This window comes from Pteropus alecto, unplaced genomic scaffold (genome assembly GCF_000325575.1).
Source record: "Pteropus alecto unplaced genomic scaffold, ASM32557v1 scaffold79, whole genome shotgun sequence".
Classification (NCBI taxonomy): domain Eukaryota; kingdom Metazoa; phylum Chordata; class Mammalia; order Chiroptera; family Pteropodidae; genus Pteropus; species Pteropus alecto.
Window position 1 is genome coordinate 19,641,024 of NW_006494612.1, and position 22,276 is coordinate 19,663,299.

Sequence of the window (22,276 nt, forward strand, 5' to 3'; positions counted from 1 at the left end):
AGAAGTGCTTTTCCTTTTTATTTTATGACTAAATAGAAGGCTGGAATAAAGTCACAATATTTAATCCGAAATCTTTTTTTATATTTCTAAACTGTGCTTTGTATTCCTTAATTATTGTTAGTTAGTCATTAACAGTTCACATACTTTTTAAACTCATGATATCTGTCTCCTTGCAATTTCTCAGCCCTTTGACCATTTAGATAGTAAACATCTTGAATGATCAGATTAGATAATGTCCATTCTTTTTACGAATTTATTTTTACTATTTGCTCCTTTTAAATTAATGTACCATCAGTTGACTCTTTTTAACGGTATCCAAAGAGAAGATCACACTCAAAATCTAGACTCATTTCAGAAGTTCAGGTACACATTACTGTACTAAATGCATTTCACCAACCTTGAAAATTTGATGTTTCTATCCTTTGAAGCTATTTTATGCTCTATTTTAAACAAACCAAAATGTGGAAAAGGAAAAGTGGATATTCTCCAAAAAGCACTCAGCTAAATGACAAAATAGGGAAAGGTTTCAAATTTCATTTTCTTAATCTCTAGACCCACAGAGTAATTCACATGCGCAGGAACTCTCTCCTCCTCCCTCTTCTCTTTGAAAAAGGTGTTAGTCACCATCTGTTTTTAGCTTCTTTCCAACTCTGCCTTAAACTTTTAATCTCTCCTTCATCATTAAGGAAATACACCTTATTGAAGTATTTTATAAACTGTCTAAAAATTTCAATTAACTATTTTTATCTACATAAAAACGTCAGTGAAATTCTCATTATTACAACCATCCAATATTGAAGCAAATTAGTGTAAGATGTTAGCTAGGCAGGTGATACACATGAAGATCTGTAATACATGTCTACAGCTTAGGAGAGAAGCCATAGGCTGCCTGCCTAGCTCCATTATTAATTATGTAATCTTGAATATATCACTTACTTCCTTCTATATAAATCAAGGGAGCATGGATATGAATATACTATCTTAAACATAACATTTATATTTTAAGTCTTTGGTCCTAGAAAAATACACACACAAAAAAATTAACATTTTTTTCTGTAACATGCCTAAATGAGGAATATATCTACATTTGGCCCCTCTTTGGCATTGCCTAAGACCTAAACTTTGAATCCCTTTCGTTTATAACATTAGCTCATTAGCACGTATTAAGTGTGGTCACTTGAATCTATAAATAATTCACGAGTTCTATTTTCATACGGTGTCACCTCTACTTTTTATTTTTTTTAAATTTGACAAAATTGCTAGTACAAGAGCAAAATAGCCAAGAGGGAATAGAATACCAATAACAATGGCACCAGTAACTTCACTTACTGAGCTCTCGCCACCAGCCAGGAATTCTTTACATTGCATTGCATTTGCTCCTCACAACAACCATACTATACTGAACTGTCAGTTGAGAAACAAAGGGCAAAGCAGTTAAATAACTTATCAAGGTTATACCATAAGTGGGAGACCTGTACCTGGATGCCAGGTAATACATCTTCGGGTGGCTAATCTCTTCACCTTCCAATGTCTAATTAAAAGGTTGAGTGGCAATATGAAGGTTAGTTCAGTCTCACACTAACCAGCTACGTAATCCTGGAATTCATTTTCTACATCTACAATGAGAGTGGATGTTGAAGCAGCTTTAGCATTCCATTGTCTGGTACTGGAATCTGGTACGTCCATGTAACTATTTACTACAGACATCTAAAAAGACTGGCATTTCTCTCTTAAGTATTTCTTAAGAGCACAGCCACCTGCCCTTTGCCCTACATGGTATAAATGGATCTATAACCAAGGAAGCAGCCTTAGTTCCACCTCTAAGAGATTATGAGAAAATATTTCATAAGGAATAAGAAAGAGAGACTTAATTGTTTTTCCTCATCCCTTGTTCCTTGGACAATACATGTAATCAATTCCCCTCCCTATGTCCCTATGATTACCTGTGCTGCCAAACAAATAGCTCTGAATTCCAAGCCCGTTCACACTCTAAGTTCAACCAATAGCCGCCTCAGGGCCCTCCACTCCACCCCACCCTACTCAGTGCTCGCTTGCAATTGGAAGAGCAGTTATATCCCATGTAAGGGCTGACCAATCAATGGCCAAGGATCATTTTAAATGGCAGCTCTTCATTTTTTCTGATGGAAATATAAAACGGGTCCACAAAAAAAAATAAAAAATAAAAAATAAACACCCTGGTTAGTGTCATCATTGGAGTTAGGCACTTCAGTATATCAAATGTCAGATTCTGATTTTTTCCCTGGCTATACTCCAGAAGATGCTGTGGAACAGTGAGAAAAGTGGGAGAGAATGGGGAGAGGCCAAGCCTGCTCACATCTGACACAGCTGGTTGGTGTTCCTGTCGTAGATGGGAAAGCAATAAATCAGTGGTAAAAGCAATGTTTTCTTACAAGAGGAAATGGTAAGGACTCTTACTTCTTTCTAACTACCCATAAAGGTTAAATGACCTCTATGAGCTGCAGAGGGGGCAACAGGTCAAATATCACCACTAGAACCTATATCACTGGGTAATTCATTAAATAGGGATTTTTCAAACTGTGCCCCACTGAACACCAGGGATCCACATGCGTAGGCCCCTTTGGGTCTCGGCAATGTTTACATAAAACATAAAATTCTACCTTACAATTCTGCACACATATTTGAACCTATATGAATCATGGATGAAAAAGTTGCCGTTCTCCATTAAGCTTTTTCTAAATCTAGTATGATACATTTGTGCTCTAGAAAAACTGTCTATGTAAAGACTTCACTCCAAATATACAACACACTCAACGACACACTCCTGGCAAAATGCAGGAGCCACTAATTAAGTTCATGCAAGCTACATTTATCTATTATCTACTCTTCATCCATTTCTCTTCTAGGCACTGAGCATAAAGCAGTGAACAGACAAAAACCTCTCCCATTGTGTAGACACAGCAACTGAATATAACATAGGTAAGAAACAAAAACAGCACAAAAGGGCATCTAGGGAAACACTGTGAAAACTTCTATATAGGTTGTGTATTAAACCATAGTTATCTTTGTTGTAATAACGGTATATTACAGTGGTTTTCAAAGGTGTCTGCACATTGGAATCACTCAAGAACCTTCAAAAAAGATACTGATGCCTCTGACCCATTGGGGATTTAGATTTAATTAGTCTGGAGTCTGTCTTGAGCTTTGAAAGTCTAAGCTTTTTAAAATTAAAACATTGAATCCAGATGTAAGATTTATGTGTATTCATTATCCATTTTAAAACATTTCTAAGTGCTAAAATTTTTCACAATAAAAGCTGGGCAAACAAAATCAATCATCTTGTTCACTTGATCGTCTAAGACAAGACTATCCTGAATACAAAATTCAGCAATTCACAAGCAGAAAACTACTTTCAGATGATGAAACATGTTTCAGAATTCACCAAGTAGCTTAATTTCAACTTACTAAAATAGTTTCACTATGAACTCTTTTTGTTTCCATGCTTTTTATTTTAAAATGTTTGTAAAAGGTTTAGCTCAAAAATCATCCTACCTTAAAAAAAAAACAAAAAAACAGTGGCTCACTGACATTATTCTGAATATCAATTGCCTGTGCAGAATGCTGCAGGCATAAGATACATTTGGGCTTTCTCTATACCGATCCTAAAAACACACTTTAAACTAAATTTTAAAATGAATCCTTAATATACATTTCATTTATCCTAATTTGCTTCTTTCTCCTAAAAATGTAACAAAATCTTCCAATTAATATTATACGGTCTATTCTAGTGCATCTGTCATCTGGACAGTTATTATTCATAAGGGAAACCGTAGTTACTATTCATTATTTATATCTCACCGACTTGATTTTCTTCCTGGCAAGAACACTAAAAAAAAAATAGTGAGAAATATAGCTGGAAAAGTAAATTGGAGCCCTGATTAGAAAGATATTCATACTTAAGGATATATTCATTTGGAAAATATTTACTAAAAATCTACTATGCACCTAGCAATGTGCGTACAATTATAAACAAGCCAAACAGGATCCCAAATTTATAGTCAAGCTGGGAATACAAACAAACAAGCATGATGCAATTAGAGCATTGCTTTTGCAAAGTTAATCTGATGGTCAGAATTAAAATAAACTGGACCCAGTTTGCATTAAAAGTGTATATATTATGCACAGGTAAATAAAAGGGGATTCTTTCTAAAAATTAAATTTGATAATATATTTCTCATGACTGAGTTGCTTTCCATTTCATTTTTATTCTTTTCCCTTTTGTATTAATTCATGTGACTGCAAATGACTAAACTTGGTGGATTGAAATAATAGCAATTTATTCTTTCATAATTCTGGAGGCTTCTTAGAAATCCAACATCAGAACCACTGCTGCCAAGCTATCAATGGAGCCATAATCTGTCTCGAGCCTCGAGGGGTGTCTATTCTATGCCTCTTCCAGCATCTGTTGGTACCAGCGTTCCTTTGCTTGAGGCCTTGTGACTCCAGTCTCTGCCTCTTTTCACATGCCTTTTGTGTGTGATCCCATTTGGGGCTCAACTGGACAATCCAGGATAACATACCATCTCAAAATCCTTAACTTAATTCTATCTCCAAACACCTTTTTTCCAAATAAGGTAACATTCACAGATTCCAAGGATTAGGATTTTAAATCTTTGGGAGCCAGTATCAGATTATCACACCTACGCAGAAAGCCTAAAAGTGAAAAAGAACAGTAGGAGAAAGAGCCAACTGGACTAAACCAGGGCACTTACAGTTCTGCTCAGAATACATCTGAAGAGTTTATCTGCTTCTGAGCAGGTCCCCAAATGCAAAGTTATTTACTCCTCTGTGATTTCATGTGTCTATGGTGAGAATTTAATTAAATGGGGTTGGAAACCACCATACAAATTGAAAGTAATATTACTTATTTTCTCTCTTCTGCCTCTTCATTCATAACCCTAAATTTCCTTGCAACAACTCCTGTAGCTTTCACTTACCCATTTTAGGACTCCGGCTTGATTTTTCAATATTAGTACAGAGAGAAAGAGCCTAAAAGAGTTCAGCAAGACAGCCCAACGCGGGCCCAGTTCTCAGGGGTCTTTATGACCAGAGGTTAACGGAGGCGAGGCCAAAGCCGTGTCTGAAAGACCTCTGCTGTTAGAACCTCTGCAGTCTCTAGAATTGGAAAAGTGACATGACGTTCACCTTGAGGACATTGTAGTTTAGTCACTTTTCCATAATTACAAAAGTCAGTCTAGAGATGCTAAGAAGTTTAAGGCCAAAATTATATGGACAACAAGAGTGCAACAGAGATTTCCAGTCCAAACACCGAGGAACCATCATCATGCCTTCATTTAATTCAACAATCACAGCAGTGGAGGCTAGGCCAAATCTTTGCTTTCCTGACCAAACCATGTGAGAACCATAATGTAGACCATCATAATCCTAACTTGTCTCATTCTCTAGTCTCCTGGATATGGAGAATTGCTGCTATTCTAGAATCCGTTAAGCCAGTGATCCTTTGCTAAAATTCTTATTCAGAAGAACTTCTTAATATTGTTAATACACAAGGGTGTCTTCTATAAATGAAAACATTCTGATGTAGAAAATTTAACATGAATCAATAATTGCTTGCACACAAACTCCATCTACTTTCTTTCTACTCCAAATGTGCACTAGCATATAAATTCAATCTTTAGTCTCTCAAGCAAGAATAAAAATACATCATATAATGATGATGCCATTACAAATATGCTTCCATTTTATTTGAGCTATTAACATTTTTTGCTTTTGTAAACAGAATAAAACAATTCATTTAATTGGTACATTGGCTTAAAATACAGCAACATGAAAGCAAATGCAAAATGAATAACAAACTAAAATCCACAGGATACTATCCAAGCATTGTCTGATGTAAGGCATGCACTGTGGGCAATGCAAAGACATAAAACATTCAATTTCACCTGTTTGTTTTCCAAGAACATGTTGAGCAAGCACACGGGTTAGGTAACCTATTATCTCCTTTTCCTCATTTATTGGCTTGCCTTCAGGTAGCAGATGTTCCAGGCAGCTACATAATATCTCTATTGTTTCCTCTTCACTATCTCATCATGCAATATCCTTCCATTACTAATATTCTCTCATAGAAATCATTTTAACTTATTAAATTTATGATGCAACAATTGTGCCAATAGGACGCACTATAATTACAGAATCATAGAATTTTTTCAAGAACTGGTCACTGCAGATCCAGAGTACAAAAGCAGAATTTCATCAATCCCCATCATACTTTCTGGACCAAAGTCTTTCCACCCCTCTTTCTGCCTTCCCAGCTTCGGCTGAACCAAGGAAAGGACAAGATTGGTGTCTGTAAGTATGAAGGCATGCCAGGGTCACAGAAGAAATAACTCCAGTTTTGCAATATAAAACAACCCATGCAATTTCTCTTTCCCCAGCCAGAATACTAACATGACTCCTGAAGCACTCTTGCCTCATTTCCATGTGGCCTCAGGCTAGCTTACCTTTCTGGCCCAGTCTCCAAAGCAAAAGCTGAGTCTTTAGAGTCAAGTTGTCAAAGAAGAGGAATAAAACCATAGCTGCCACCAACACAGTTTGCAAATGAAATTTCTTGGACAAGCAGATACCATTATCTGTAGGAAGTTATTCTGACACTAGTGTTAGAGTCTCAACTTCTTTTGTTCTATGAGGGTTAAAAAAAAAAAAAAAGTAGATACGAAGAAAGATTTTTATGTTCCAAATATTGTCATATAATCAGCAATCATTTATTGACTGTACACAGCAGGCCTGGCATTAACTAGATATTGGAATTCAGGGATAAAAAGAGAAAACAACATTTTCTGGTTCATTTTCTAAGATGAATACAATAAATGTGCATAGGTAGCTGAGAAAAAAAACAAGAGACTACAAAGAGATTTTTAAAAATCACACACATGGTGAATTTTTATCAAAGAAAAACATTTATAATAATGCATTTTTATCAAAGGACATAGCTTGATAATATTACTCTCTTCTATTGGCTATTCTATTTCTTTTTCTCTCTCCCTTCTACTTTTCCTTTTTTACTGCTGTGATTTAAAGTTGTTATTCTCAGACTTACATACTAGAGAAAAAAATTTTTTTAATTTGAAATGGAGGGAATCAACAGAGTTGCAAACTTTTTATTTGCCAAATAAGGGCATTTTTTAAAAATGGAAACTATAATTGCACTAGCTTCATTTCGTTAAAGACACTCAATTACATAAAAGAATGATCACATTCATTCAAGTATAAACCACCAATATCAGATCCTTTCATATTTAATTAGAAGTGTGAATTATAGAGCAAGAAAAATGCTAAATAACAAATAGGAGGAGACAAAAACGCTGATGGGTCAAAAAAGCAATGAAGAGTAGAGGTTGGAGATAGCAAAGATTTTCTGTATTTCACACTTTTGATGAGGGCCAGCCCAATTTACTTTTAACAAAGCAATGACAAAGAACCAAGGTGTGTTTTTGTCTTTCATGGAATGTATCAGATGAAGGGGACACCGTGAAGAATCTTAAAATAATGTAGGAATAACTGGAAAGTAATACAGAGGTGTTACCATGGGGGAGTTCAAGAAGCTAAGAAAAACACTTGTGAGAAAACTACATTTTTAAGTGTAGACAGAAAAGAAAAGCTAGAGGCCAAAAAATAAAAAAAAATAAAAAGACCTGGACAGCACGAGACATTGAAGTACAAATCAGGGTTGCAACGGTTGAAAAATAAAGTACGGATCTGAGAAATTTTAGGGAGAAAAAAATATATAGCTCAATAACAAGCTCCTTGAGCGGGCCTGAGGAGAGAGATGTCAGCGATGACTCAGATGTCACGAGTGGAGAACGGGCAGGACTGCCAATGACATGGAGGAAGTAAGAAAGGAAATGATGCACGAGATAGCAAGGAAACATAAATAGTTATCTGTGGTTTCTCTGGCAGAAATGCATGTGCGAAACATTCTACTTTCTATACTTTAGTTAAAATATAACTGAGAGAATAATAATATATTAATGACACAAACTGCTGCTTTGAGATAGTATATCTAGGAATGCATGTGTAGGAAAATACAATGAGGGGAAATAAAACTCAACAGTGGCTAGAGCTGCAGTAATAATATAAGTGAACTTTCTGTTCTTCTTTGCACTTTTATTTATTTTTACAAGTTTTCTCTAATGAGAATACTATTTTGTTGGTAGAATTTTTCACTATATGAGAATATTGTGTGTTTATGACTTTCATGGACACACATATATACGTACAAAATATGTCCACTTACTTTAAGTATCTGGAACTTTTAGCATACTGGGGACACTCCAAAACATCACTAATATATCCATAGAAGTTCAAGTGGATTATTGTGGTCTGCCATCTGGTGACTTTCACTCATTAAACATATATCAGAAGTACACAGGCTGACCATACTTCAGCCGAAGTTAATCATACAAGTCAAGAAATTTCAGCCCAAAAAATAAGTTATTTAACCTAACGCCTAACTGTGAAGGACCAATATCACAAGGAACTTTCCACCGAGAACTATGAAAACCCCTTTTAGAATTATAGAAGACATCAGCACTAAAATTTCCTAGTATTAAATAAGGTACTTCATATGGCAAGAAGTGGAATATTTCAAAGTAAATAGGGTCAATGACCAATGCAAGGTCATTAAAACAGAGAATGGTCATTATTCTTACCTCAAACTCAGGCTCTGGACAGAAGACATAGTGAATTAAGTCACTAAGAGAGCAGACTCTGAAAACCAGACTGCCAGGGTTTTGAATCCAGTCCTACTACTTACAAGGGTATCATCTTGAGCAATTTTCTAAACCTCTGTGCCTCAGTTTCCTCAATTGTAAAATAGAGATAATTACTTCCATCCTCATAATATTGTGAAGTATTTAGGAATCAGTTTCCATATATAGGATCTTGTAAAACACATAGGGCAGTACTAGGCAAATACAGGATATCGTGTAAAGGTTAGCTATCATTACATATTTTTCATTATAAAGTGAGATGTTGAAAAAGTTCAGCCTCCTAATAAATTATACTTAAAAGTAACCATAAATATGCTAATCATGTTAGTGATCATTTGAGACAGTTTTTCCATGTTCAAAAATACCAAGTTACTTTTTTTCCCTTCTCACTTCCTCTTATTCCGCCCGTCTCCAACCTACATACACAGATTAATATAGTTGATACTAGAGTTCCTCAAAAATAAAGGCACCCAGGAGTGAGAGGCCTAGACGGTTTGTTCCCTAATGTATCATGCTCTTTCTTACCCAAGCCCTCCCCTAGGAAACCAAGGCAACTTCTTTACTCAACAGTCCAGTATGTTGGCAATAACTTTCATAATCAAAAGCAAGTTGACTCATTGTAAAAGAAAAAAGTCTGTACTAAAGTAAAATTAAATAAATATATATTTTACAAAAGACAGTAATAACTAGATCTCCATTAGTGCAACACAGCCTCTCAAAACCCAGTTTTGAGCATTTCTTCAAGTCACCTCTCTGGGTAAAGAATCTTTTCCCAGCAGGACCATCCACTCATGTACTAAATGCCAGCACAAGCTGAAATGCTAGCTCCCACTAGGATCGAATGCCACTACAGTGGTAGGCTTCCGTGTTCTTCAGCCACTTGTCATTCGCACTGCCTTCTGCAAAGATGGGCTGCTCATCTCCTAGTAAGCTTGTCTTTCCCATCCTCTTTTTACAAGAGGCTCCCTGAGCATTGTACATGTGATTACCAGGAAGCTCTAGAAAGCCAACCCACTTCTCCCTGGTTATCAGGCCAATGAGAGTGGCTTCTAGCCTCGCATCCCATCAATCAGACGCCAAGCCAAAGGTTCCCTGTTAAGCAAACTGACAAATGCCAGAGGCTTACCCAGAATTCCTTTGGCTCCTCACAGGGAGTTAACTTCTTCCAAGGTCAGCCTCTTTCCTGGGATAATAAGATAGCCAACTACCTGGATACTTCAGTGAAATAGGGGCTGAGAGCTTCCAGAATCCTCAGAATTGCAACTACAGAATTATTTATATAGACATCTGGCTTTCTCCAGATTCACATTTCTTTCAGAAGTCAGGGGAGTCTTCTTGTCAACTTTCAGTTAATATCTCCTTAAAAACTATTGTTTACAAGCACACAGTTTCATCACTTTAAAATGTCAACTGGCTGAAAATGCTGAGCAAGTATTCTGCTTACTTGTTAGGTACCAGCCCAGCTTCCATAAACCACACCCTTAGGACTTGCAACTCTAGTTCACAGGTCTCAGAGAAATCGTAAACTACCAGTTTCCAACCTTCCTAGTTACTGCTAATGGTAGAAACTACAGTTACCTCTGGAAATGCAAAGGATCTGAGACAGAGCCTACCGACAAAGCTGTGGCTGAAACCTCACAGTTAAGTGTTTTCTGCTTGTCTGGGGCTGACAAGTCATAACCTCCTTCTTCATCTCCGGCACCAACTAGGACCCATCAGGACACCGCAGTTCAGGCCCAAAGCCCTCCAGAGTAGGCTTGGCTTGGGGGCTCTTCTTTCAGTCTCTTCCCTGAGCATGAGAACAAGGTAGGTGAGCATCTTCGTTCAAGGGAGGTAGACTTCACCACAGGAAGTGAGCATAAAGGGAGTTACTTATATTTCATACAAAAAGCCATCCTTTCTTCTACTTTACATCTTTACCTGTGTCGACCATCTCTGTCTCCTCTCACACTTTGTCCATCTCTGGATTGCTTCACAGACGTATTGTGAGTAAGCTACACTCATAATAGGATAGATGGGAGAGACTATCTAAAATAGTGTAAGAAGTTCACAAGGAAACAAGCGTGTTTTTTTGTTTGTTTGTTTTTGCTTTTTGTTGTTGTTATTTGCAATGGGCCTGTGTGCTTTTTACTTTTTACCTCATTTAATCTTCATAGCACCACTATGGCACAGGGAGATTTAACAACTTGCCCAAGGTCATATAACTAGTATGTGATGGACCCAAGATATAAAAAACCATGCTGGGTAACAAATCAGAGCTCCCTCTTTCACCACAATGCCATGACATTATACTTGTTATGTCACTTAGTAGATCCAAGGGTCAATGAGGCAGGAGTTTGTATTCTGAAAAGTGGGTCACAAGCAGACACAGACTGAAAGAAATCCCAATTCTTCAGTCAAGGTTGACCTTTAAAAGGCCATAAATCTCTCCCTCCTACCAGCCTTTCCCCCACCCCCCACCCTCCGCCGCCCCCAAGCATCCTGTCCCCTAGCCTAGCCAAATTAGAATCCTCACGGAATTAACCCCCATCTAAACCTCCCTCTGCTCAGAATGCATTTACCTTCCTACCCCTATCCAAATCTTCCCCACACCATCCCAACAAGGTAAAACTTGAAACTTTCTCTGATCCTCTTAGCTGAATGTAAGATGTCCTTCCTCTGCAAATACCCATAACAGGGTTGTTGATTTTTTTAAAAACCCAGTTCAGTGGTTGTAACTTCCTGTCCTGTATCAGATATGTGACACAGCTCATCATCCTTAGTAGAAATTTGAAAACCCGTTATAGGAGTTGATCCCTGACTAGTACAATAAACCTAACATAGGACAAAACACAGAGTACCTGTTCAACAAACTCCAAGGAGGTTTTTTGTTTGTTTGTTTGTTTGTTTTTTGTTTTAAATGGTGTCTCATCATTGACAGCTGCTACACTGGGTAATGAAAACAAATATAGCTGTTCCCAGTGACAATGATTCCACCTTTTGGAGATTCAGTAGGACTGATTCTAATGCACTGCATCTACTGTCTAATATAAAAATCTATATTTTCTTTCTACCTTCTTGAGAAACTCAATATCACAAGGCCAAAAAGAGGCAAATTCCAGGTAATTTTTTACCATCCAAAAATATATGTGTGGTTACTCTTCTTTGTTTGGAATTATTGAATAACCTGAATCAAGGGGACTGATCCTAAATTTCTAGACGAATAAATAGTTGCTACCACTAATGGTCATTCCCCAGACAGGCCTCATCAGCAGTTTGGGGGCAAATTTACCAATCTCACTGGAGATTGCTAACGAGGAGACACCTAACAACTTTCTGAGAAAGGCAGAGATTCTCTCAGATAAAGCTTCCTTCAGGAAGGAAAAATGGGCAGATAACGTTTTTACACTTGAAAATTTTACCAGAGAACTTAAAGATGCAGAAAAATAATCCATTTACATATTCTTTTTGCATTAAGATGTCTTTTTGGCATAGTTTCAGAAGTCATTCCAAGTGTGAAAGCAAAATACATACAGATATCTTTCCATTCCTCTTTTTTATTATTTAAAAAAAACCATACATTTTTTCATTTACTTTTCATGAGGACCTGAGATAATAGCATCCCTGGAAAAACAATTCTTTCCATATTTTTCTCACTCCTGGCATCCCACAGCCTTCAAATTTCCATTTTGAATTCTGAATCTACAAAGAGGTTTGACCATTTAAATCAACTTGTCATTTAATTTTAAAAGGGGGTGAGTTAATTTCTGTTTTTACAGTAATTATATGTTTAAATTATGAATCTAATGCTGATAATAAAAAAGACCTGTGATTGCTTTGTGGCTAAACAGTCCATTTATAACATTTTATTCATCATAAAATCAATATAACTGTCCTGCCCATGTAAATCCATATGCACATATGTAAAATGATTTGTATGGAAATTTTAAGTAGAAATTAATTTATTCATAAAGTACTAATATTTTCTTCATATATGTGCAGGGCCTACAGTGCCACATGTCATTAAAATGAATAAAACCACAGCCGAACTAAATATATGCTTATCAGATATATTCCTACAAATGCAATACTTAAAATGGAAAACTCTTAACTATCTGATGTGGTTTTAGCAAAAGTGGTAGATTTTTACCCTAGTCTCTGTCATAACATAACAACATATAAATTCTCCAAATGTAAAATGATTAATAAAATAAAACATGATGACAATTCAGAAAGTAAAGAAATAATTGATTGTTTATATTACTCACAAGTACAATTTTAAACTCTATAGATAGAGTTTATTTTCAAACAAATAATTAATATTATCCTTATTTACTTTTTCTCCAAGGGGTAATGCAAATAAAATATTAAATAGAGTAAATATTAACTTTAAAAACATTCATGCATAGAGAAGAGGATATATATCAATAATACAGTATAATATAGATTTAATATTTCTCTCAGAAAGAAGGAAAACATTTTACACTATGATTTCATGTGCTTAACAACATATGTCACAATTTAGAAGATTCATGAAGGACCAAACAAATTTTATATGCTTTCACAATATTTGGAAGTTTTCTTAAATTCTCTGAAATTGTAAATTCACGTCAGTGCTATCATCATTTATTCAATATAAAACTACTTTTGAGTTATTGAAAAGATGCTAGTGGCATGCAAAAAAAAAAAAAAAAGTACTCCTAATTTGACCAATCCAAAAGGACTTTTCCTCTACTTTAAAATCATTTTTAGGTTTTAGAAAGATGCTAGTGGCATGCAAAAAAAATGTAACAATTGCTTTACATCTTGATCATTTATACAGTGGACTCAATTTAAGCTGTTCTTTGATAAATAACATAAATACACGTTATAACAAGCATGTTATATTATTGCATAAAACCCTTGCAATTTGACAGGTTATTCAAATGTTAATTTAGTCCAGTAACAAAAATGAGATGGGGAACAAGCAGTGAATTCGTGGGGGGCAGGGGGAGTAAATGACAGAAATGGTCACCTGCAACACAAATACAGGAACATTTTCCCCTAATCCAGTTCTTGATAAAGTACCACACAGACTTTGGCCCCAGATCTTAACAGCATGGGGCCCTTAGAAGCTCGGGGGAACCACTCTTAAATAGCAGAAGATAGAAACTGGGGATGGGGAAACACCGGGTCAGGCAGATCCTTTGCTTTAGCCAGCTCCATGGAAAGTTCCATCGCAACCTCCAATGAATTATCTGCACTTTAACATTTTGCTTGATAAGCTGGTTTTTCCTAATGAAATTCATTCTCAACCATTTCTTCAAGATGCTTGTATCATTAAAATTTCAGGTAGGTGGAAGTTTGAAGACTGGCCCTCTCCAAGCTTTACACTTACTGGCCAAAGGTTTCTCAGAACAAAATTTTATAATAGTTATTTTTAATTTCGTTACTATCAATTACAAAAATAAATAAAAGAAGGTATACCTGAACAGGTGATTCCCTGGCCAACTACCTAGGAAGTGTAATTGAAAGGATGTGAACTACCCCAAAATGGCAACAAACAAAAGATCTCTGGCAGATACACCCCATCCATGTTACTACATGAATCTACTGTTTTCAGGTCCCCAAAAGACTGCTGAGAGACTGCATACACGCCTCTCTGCAACCAAGAGCTCGAGTAACTGTTATGCCCACCAGCCTGATGCCCCTACTCTTGGTTAGCCCACGGCGGCCTTCTAGGGTCCTTGGCTGCTCCTGCAGGCCACCTCCATTGCCTCTGGTGTCTCACTGCAACCTCTTCTTGCAGCCACCAGCACCCGGCCCTGGGCTGCCTCAGAGCTGAAAACTTTCAACACCTCTGTAAGGGCACAGAAGCAACTGTCGCTTTCATAACTGCTCTCCTCTTCTAGTCCTCCACCCATTTTTCTGTTCTTGACCCTGAAGCCCAGGGACTCCCTTCATTCCAGTTGAGATCACTGGGGCTACTGGCCCAAGACAAAGGATTCGGGGCAGTCTGGGCTTTTTTGCCGATTTTAACATTGTGAAATGTTTTATTTTTCACAAAACGCATGCTTCTTTCCTTCTTCCTTCTTCTCAAAGAGACAGGTTATCCAGGGAGTTAAGCAGCCTGAGAGGGCCCCTTTCTCAAAACTATCCCCCTTCCTGTGCTCCCTGCTCCTGGTCTATAGACTTGGCAGTTTGGGAAGATCACTCCGTGCAAACCATTTGCCCAGTACAGATAAAATGGATTTAATGTCGAGAATCTAGGATATAATGTCAAAGAGATTGAAAAGCCACAGAATCTTGAGACGCAAACTGGAAACCATGAAGACCTACCCAAAGAATTCTACCTGGTAAGCAGCACAGGGCTGGCATCCTAGGAAAAGCAGGAGCACTCTGAGTGAACACAGAATTCTGTTTTTGCTAAGATTAGCGCTTTGTGGCAGCAGGACATTTATGGGAACATGTCATACAGGGACACCTTGGCCTGGAAATCAACTATTTATAAAACAGGTCCAGGTTTAAGACCAAGAATAAGCAATTCCCAACCTTTGGCTTGTTAACAAGTTTCAAATTACTTTGCCTAAAAGTGGGGAAGCTCCAGAAAGAGCTATGGTGAGTTGATCACTCGGTCCATAATTATAAAGGAGATCTATTTACTATGAAAAATATCCATGGCTAAAATATAGTTACCAGTATATACTCTCCAGCCAGCCAGCCCTCATTCACCACCTTCTTAAATATTTTCAGTAATATAATCAAAAGCACTTTTCAAACACCAAATAAGTCATTTTATTTTGAGACTTTTGGGTCCATAGTAGGCCAAGACTTTAATGCCCTGTGGCCCCTGAAGTATCTAGACAACCTTACTAAGGGAAGATGAGTGGTTCATTAGCAACTGTGACATTTCCACACTTTCGCAGTAGAAGAGAATTGCTCATTTGGAGTTCAGTGGAAAGTCCTCATGCAGCAGACAGGTTACGGAGACCTCCTGGACTGTTAGAAAAGACATGCAGACAATGCAGACTCACAGTTGTCTTGCTGTCTTATGTCTAGGGCTCAATCTAATTACTCAGCTTTTATAGAAAAATACAACCATCTAACGGCGATCATGGTGCTGATAGTGGCAGCAGTAATATTTTAAAGGCTTATCTTGTTACTGTGTCATGCTGGTTTGGGGAGATTTTCAATACATTTGCAGACAGTTTCCAGTTTATAAATGCTAACTAATGGAGAGAGAAGAGAGGCCCCAGCCCAGGGCTTTCTCCTCCATTCTATCTACAGAAATTTTTACTTCCCCATCAGCTTCTGAGATCCCCACCACAGCTATGGCACACCCAGGCTGCTGCTTTGAAAGACCCAGATTAGGGCCTGCCACAGAAAACATTCTTCCCATGAACTGAGGCTCACTGTCATTCAGATACACATACTATGAATGGAGAAAAACTTTGAAGGGAGATAATTGCACTTACCTTATTGACTCTCAGTAGAATGCAAATAACCAGGTTTCAAACCAGAGTCAATCGGTCTATATAAATATACTGTGTGATCTGAAACCAGTTATTCCGTGTCTATGAGCTTTCTCTTCCTTATGACAAGGATAATAATTCCTACGGTGTAAGGATTAAACAAATTCCTTTTTAAACATTTGAACAGAGAGTCCTCAATAAATATTTGTTTTTCTTTTCCTCTATGATATAATTTGTCCCAGTTACATGAAAAGCTGACCACAAAATGCCAGAAGACACCTCAAGACCACAAAAAATTATTTACTAAACGTCATAATTTAGTGAAACTATTCATTACTTCATTGCAGTAAGCAGTATCTTGGGAGCTGAAAGTAGTTAAGGTGATATCTGAAGGTGCCTAGTTTTACTACCAGTAAAGTGCTTAGAATCCAGATTGGCATAACCTTCTCTCAGTACCAAAGAGAATAGTTTTCACTATTATAAACACGAACACAAACTACCAGACAATAAAACATTCTGTTGTAATTGTTCTGTATATACTTCTAGAAACCACATTCGATTTATAAAAGTTGGAAACAATTTCAATGAGCGGTACAGTGGTGAAGACGCTGACAGTAGATTGCCCAGATCCAGATCCCAGCGCTGCCACTTACCAGCTGCACTGCCTCAAGCAAGTTATGTACCACTCCATGCCTCCATTTCTTCCTGTGTAAACTGGGGATAGTATTACCTCCCTGCCTGGGGCGTTATGAGGAGTAAATGGGTTAGATAGCCTCTCTAACTTAGTGGCAGTAATCCTTACCCAAAAACTCATGTTCTGAAAAAAAAGAAAAAAAAAAAAAAATACTGAGATTGCCCTAGTGTTTTAAGTGGAAAAAATAACATATCACACATCTACTAAGATCTTCAACCAATATTCTAAAACATAACACGTGACAAAACTCCAAGACATAATTAACACACTATCATGTTGAATGTAAAATGCTTAAAATGCTGTTTAGAAGATCAAACAACTAGTAAGATTAAGTGTTGCTTTTAGGCAGTGACATGGCATATATCCTCTTAGCTGACACTGAGTATGTTTTCAAGATGTTCGCATCATACTTAAAATGTAACTTGAGATATTTTTTCCACATTTGTGTTTAAAACGTCATATTGGATTTGCAGGCATACATATAAATTTTCTCTACAAAAAACATAAGCTAAAAATTGTTGTATTAAAAGACTTATGTTCTGTGAGGCTTGGGTATTAAAAAGTAAGAAACATTCTTACTGTGGAATCATGTTCGCCAAAGGGAGACTCCACAGGGTATGCCTGCATCGGTAAAGCGGACAGTGGCCACCAGAAAAAGAGCAACTTAACAACAATTACTACTACTAGTAGTAGTACTAGTAGTAGTAGTAGTACCAGTAGTAGTAGTAGTAGTAGTAGTAGTAGTAGTACCAGTACAAAATAATAATAATAATAATATGTTACTAATTCCAAAGTATATAATTTTCCCACATATAAAGAGATAGCAATATTTTAGGGTTTCACAAATGGTATTCCCTGGGACATTGGTAGTAAGTACGCTCAAAAAAAGCCCAAGGAATAGGCTTCTGGCTGCAAATATTTTTAGAAATTCATAATACATGCTATTATATGCTACAAGAAGTCCTTCAATAACTTTGTTTATACCAAAATATTAGACCACAAAACTCTTTTTTAATAGAACACCTAGCAACAAGTGTTCCACACACAGTTTGGGAAACAGAGATCCAATACTTTGGCTTATTTATTGAAGAAATTTTGCTTTAAGCAGATTAACAAAGTATTAGTTTCTAACATGTATAAAAAGCCATTAGAATGGGCCTTTCATTTTAAGGATATCTCCCCCTGGGCTTTGTATTCAAGCTGCAGGCTTCAAACTAAGCTCAAAAGGGAATATAGTTGACCCATGAACAACATGGGGGTTGGGGGCTCCAACTCTTTGCAAAGTCAAAAATTCACTTAAACTTTTGACTCCTCAAAAACTTAACTACTAATAGCCTACTGTTGACATGAACAGTCGATTCATACATATTTTGTATGTTATATATTATATATATAATATATATATATATAATATGTCATATAATATATATTATAGTATATATTATATACTATATTCTTCCAGTAAAGTCAGCTAGAGAAAAGAAAATGTTATTAAGGAATTCAAGGTTCACCTGCGAGTTTTTTTCAAATTGTCACAAATTTCCAAAATATTTTCCAGTATACTTACTGAAAAAAAAAAAATCTGTATATAAGAGGACTCACACAGTTCAAACCAGTGTTGTTCAAGAGTCAACTACCGTTTCTTTCCTTTGCCAGCATAAAGGAGATGGTACAATTTTGTATCTATAGTATAGGAATGGAAAACTGGTAAAAATGTATTTCTTTAAATGACCCTAAAGTCTTAGGAATTAAGAGATCTGACAAAACATTACCATCATTTCCAGAGACTAATAATTTAAATTGATACAGTAGATTTCTCGCAATGGAAGCCCTAAGCTGGAGATACAAAGTACTTTGTTTTATTTATTTATTTACTTACTTACTTACGTACTTACTTACTTACTTACTTACTTACTTACTTACTTACTTACTTACTTATTTTACCCCTATAGCACCTGGTCTTCCTAGGTAGTGTCCCATCCAAGTACTAACTAGGCCTGACCCTGTTTAGCTTCTGAGATCAGACGAGATTAGGTGTGTTCAGGGTGGCATGGCTGCAGACACAAAGTATTTTAAAGAAATGTAAACATATTCTAATCTTTAAGTACTGTTTAAAAGCATCTCCCTATCTCATGAGAAAAACACTCCCACTCCCAGAGTTCAGAGGGTGTCCTAGTCATTTATCTTTCTCCTTGCTTTGAGGGAAGTGTGGCAAGAAGCAAATACAGTTTAGTAATAATAATAGTAAAGCAAAAGTAAGAAAGGAAATCTTACTGTGATGCTACCTAGGTATCTGAAAGCTCAATGACAGTTGCTGGATGACTGCTAAATGTAACTGATGGATTGGGAGTAGAAAAACCAAGTAACTCAAATAATGACACTTAATTTTTAAATACTTTCTGGGATATCTTCTACATGTACTATATAATCCCCCCAAAATTATGTGTTGCAAAATACTACACCTGTGTCCAACAGTCCCTTAACATAAATATCACTGATTGGATGTAAACAAATATGGGCCTTTGGCAACTTTGCTGCTATCAAATAGGGGGACCATGTTCTTTACAAGGAGTAATCTCACTTCTCAGTACTCTATTCTTCCTTAATTCAAATTTAGATTTAGATTCTTTTTCAAAAAACATTTTTGAGAATCAGGCATAATTTTTGGTGGAAAGGAGACAAAAAAGCTCTATAATAAACTATAAACAATAAAAAGTCAGTCTTTCCAAAATATCAAATATCAATTCGTAAATACAGTTGAATTACTATTATATGCAGGATATTGAATCTACTTAAGATAAAGAAAAATTAGGCCACGGTTTAAGGTGTATTTATGTTCTCGATGAAAAAAAAATTCTCTAATATAAACTTACCTAACAAAACAAGGCAAAGGAATAAATTCACATAGAATGTATGTACACTAGTGGAAATTTTTAAAGTCAAGCTCCAAGGAAGAGATTTCTGTATAAGAGTAGCAGATAAGAAGACCAGGAAAGGCAGATAGGGACACAGAGAGAGAGACTGGAATGATAACTGAGTTACTTGTTGCCAAAGTTTTTCTCCCTGTGTGCGAGCCCTTTCCTCACCAAGAATAGAAGCCTATTCCCCAGGCTCTGGAATCGGAGCTGGCCTATGGTTTGTCGGCGAATAGAATATGGCTAAGTGACACTGAGTAACATTCGAAGCTGGACCCTAAGAAGCCTGGCAGGGTCCGCTCCACATAGACTTCTTAGGATGCTCACTCTGGGATAAGCCAGCAAGAGTGTAGGAAGCCTGACTATTCTGATCCTGCCATGCAATAAGGAAGCCCAATTAGTCATGAGGAGAACCTTACAAGGAGAGATGACCCACCCACCCTGGTATCAAACCTGGTCATAACGAAGCCTCTGATGATCCCCACCTCAGCCCGTCTTGCTTAATGGAACCCCAAAAATAACTTAATTTTGATCCTACAGAATCAAGAAAGAAAACTGTTATTTTTAAGCCACTAAGTTTTGGGGTAGTGTGTCACACAGCAATAGATGACTGAAACAAGCACCTCGACCTTCGAGATAGTGGCTACAAACTCATGGTGCCTGGGCCAGATCCCACCTGCAGGCAGAACTTTTGAGAGCTTACTCAGTATTTTTAAAATTCTAGCTAACATTTTCTACCAAAACCCAAATTTTTAAGAGGCCTACACTTTTCAGTCATCCACTTCACTCATTTATTACATAACCTACCAGTCCTCTATTCTTAGGTATATAAATCTTTCTCCAAGAAATGGGGAGCTAAGGATTAATACAAGTATATAATCAACTGAATATATCCAGTTGTGATTATACTATAATGTACAATGATGTAAAAAATGCTATAATTCAAAAGAATTTTACTCTGGAAATACTAAAGCATATATATCCCCATTTTCAATAATAAAGAAAAAATTAACAATCAGTGATTTGTTAGAAAAAAAAAAAACTATATAAATTTACTCCTATCTTGACCCAAATAACTTCTGTGAGATGATGGACCATAGCTTTGACTGTATTATTTGGACCAGAGAGAAATAAACAGACACATACTCAGTAACTCTAGTAAAACATTAATTATAGAATAAGTTGGTCAAGTTACATGTTTCTAGACCACCTATAAATAGCCAAAGTTCCTTTCAACTTTCAGTTGCCAGATATCTTTCCTTACCCAAACCAAATCTCAATTACTCAACAAATTCTTTTAAAGTTTCATACCTCAAAAGAGAGAACCATGCCACAGTTTCCTAAATATGACACTGAAAAAATTCTTTTAGAATCCATTTGAATTATATGGGAAACTCTTCTCAGGAAATCTTACATTTATTTTATTCCAGGCTTGTCATTTACACCCAATAAAGATCTTCACAGTTGTTTAGTTAAAATACAGATTGTTTTTTAAAAATAATTTAAAATTTAAGACATTTCATATTTACATACCCTTTATGTCTTTCTAACTTACCCAAATCTCTTTCTAGGTAGGATTTTAATTTATGCTGCTCATCAACAATATCAAATCCCTACTATTATCCTCAAAATATAGATGGTATCTGACAGACATTAGCATTCAGAGATATACCAGATCTCTATAGCCAAACCCAAACTTCAACATTCTTGTTAAGGCAAATCCCAATATTTTTCTACATACTTCCAGCTTTACAGCAGCAAGATGTTGAGCCATTTCCCAGTTTATTAAATTAATGACATTATACTGTTTTAATATGATTCAACCAGGATTACAAGAACATATATCAATTTCCACCTTCTTAAATCTTCCAAAATAAATGACAAATTTAGACAAGCTCATAATCCTAATGAAAAACAGGCAGTTTTAGGAGGCATGGAAGACATAATTACTGGGGTGTGCAGAGCTCCCCTGTATCTTGGGAAACACATTGTCCTACCCATAAGATAAAACTACAAGCAGGAAAAAAATACCAAAAACAAAACAAAACGCAATTTGACTTAGTTCGCAATGATCCTGTAGCAACAAAGAAACACTGAACAGTAACTCCCAACTCAGCTGAAGATTTTATTTGGGTTTGAAACATTTATTTCTCACCCTGTTATTGGGAACTCAGACACATTTTCCCATAACAACAATGCTACGAATAAATAGTCTTTGGGGTTTTCTAGCTAGTGAAAAGAAATCTATTAACTGCAAAATGTCCCTATTGGAGAATTTACAGCTCCATGGAATTTAAATATCATTTACGCTATTTTTCCTCCATGGAAAACAGCTTCTACATTTCTAATAGGCATATGTCTCTCTCCCCTCTCCAGTTCACCACCTCATTCCTTCCTCTAGATACTTCTACTTCCAGGAAAAAAGTACCCAGTCTCTTACAAGTAGAAGCAAACAGGCTGCTCAGATGA

General features: G+C 36.4%; 1 protein-coding gene and 1 pseudogene across 1 annotated transcript in view; both read right to left on the reverse strand.

Annotated features, from left to right (window-relative positions):
• Nucleotides 1–22,276, reverse strand: part of ARHGAP18 (Rho GTPase activating protein 18) — a 113,022-nt gene that overhangs the window by 81,809 nt on the left and 8,937 nt on the right. The window lies entirely within an intron of this gene.
• On the reverse strand, nucleotides 18,836–18,954 carry LOC112474365 (annotated as a pseudogene).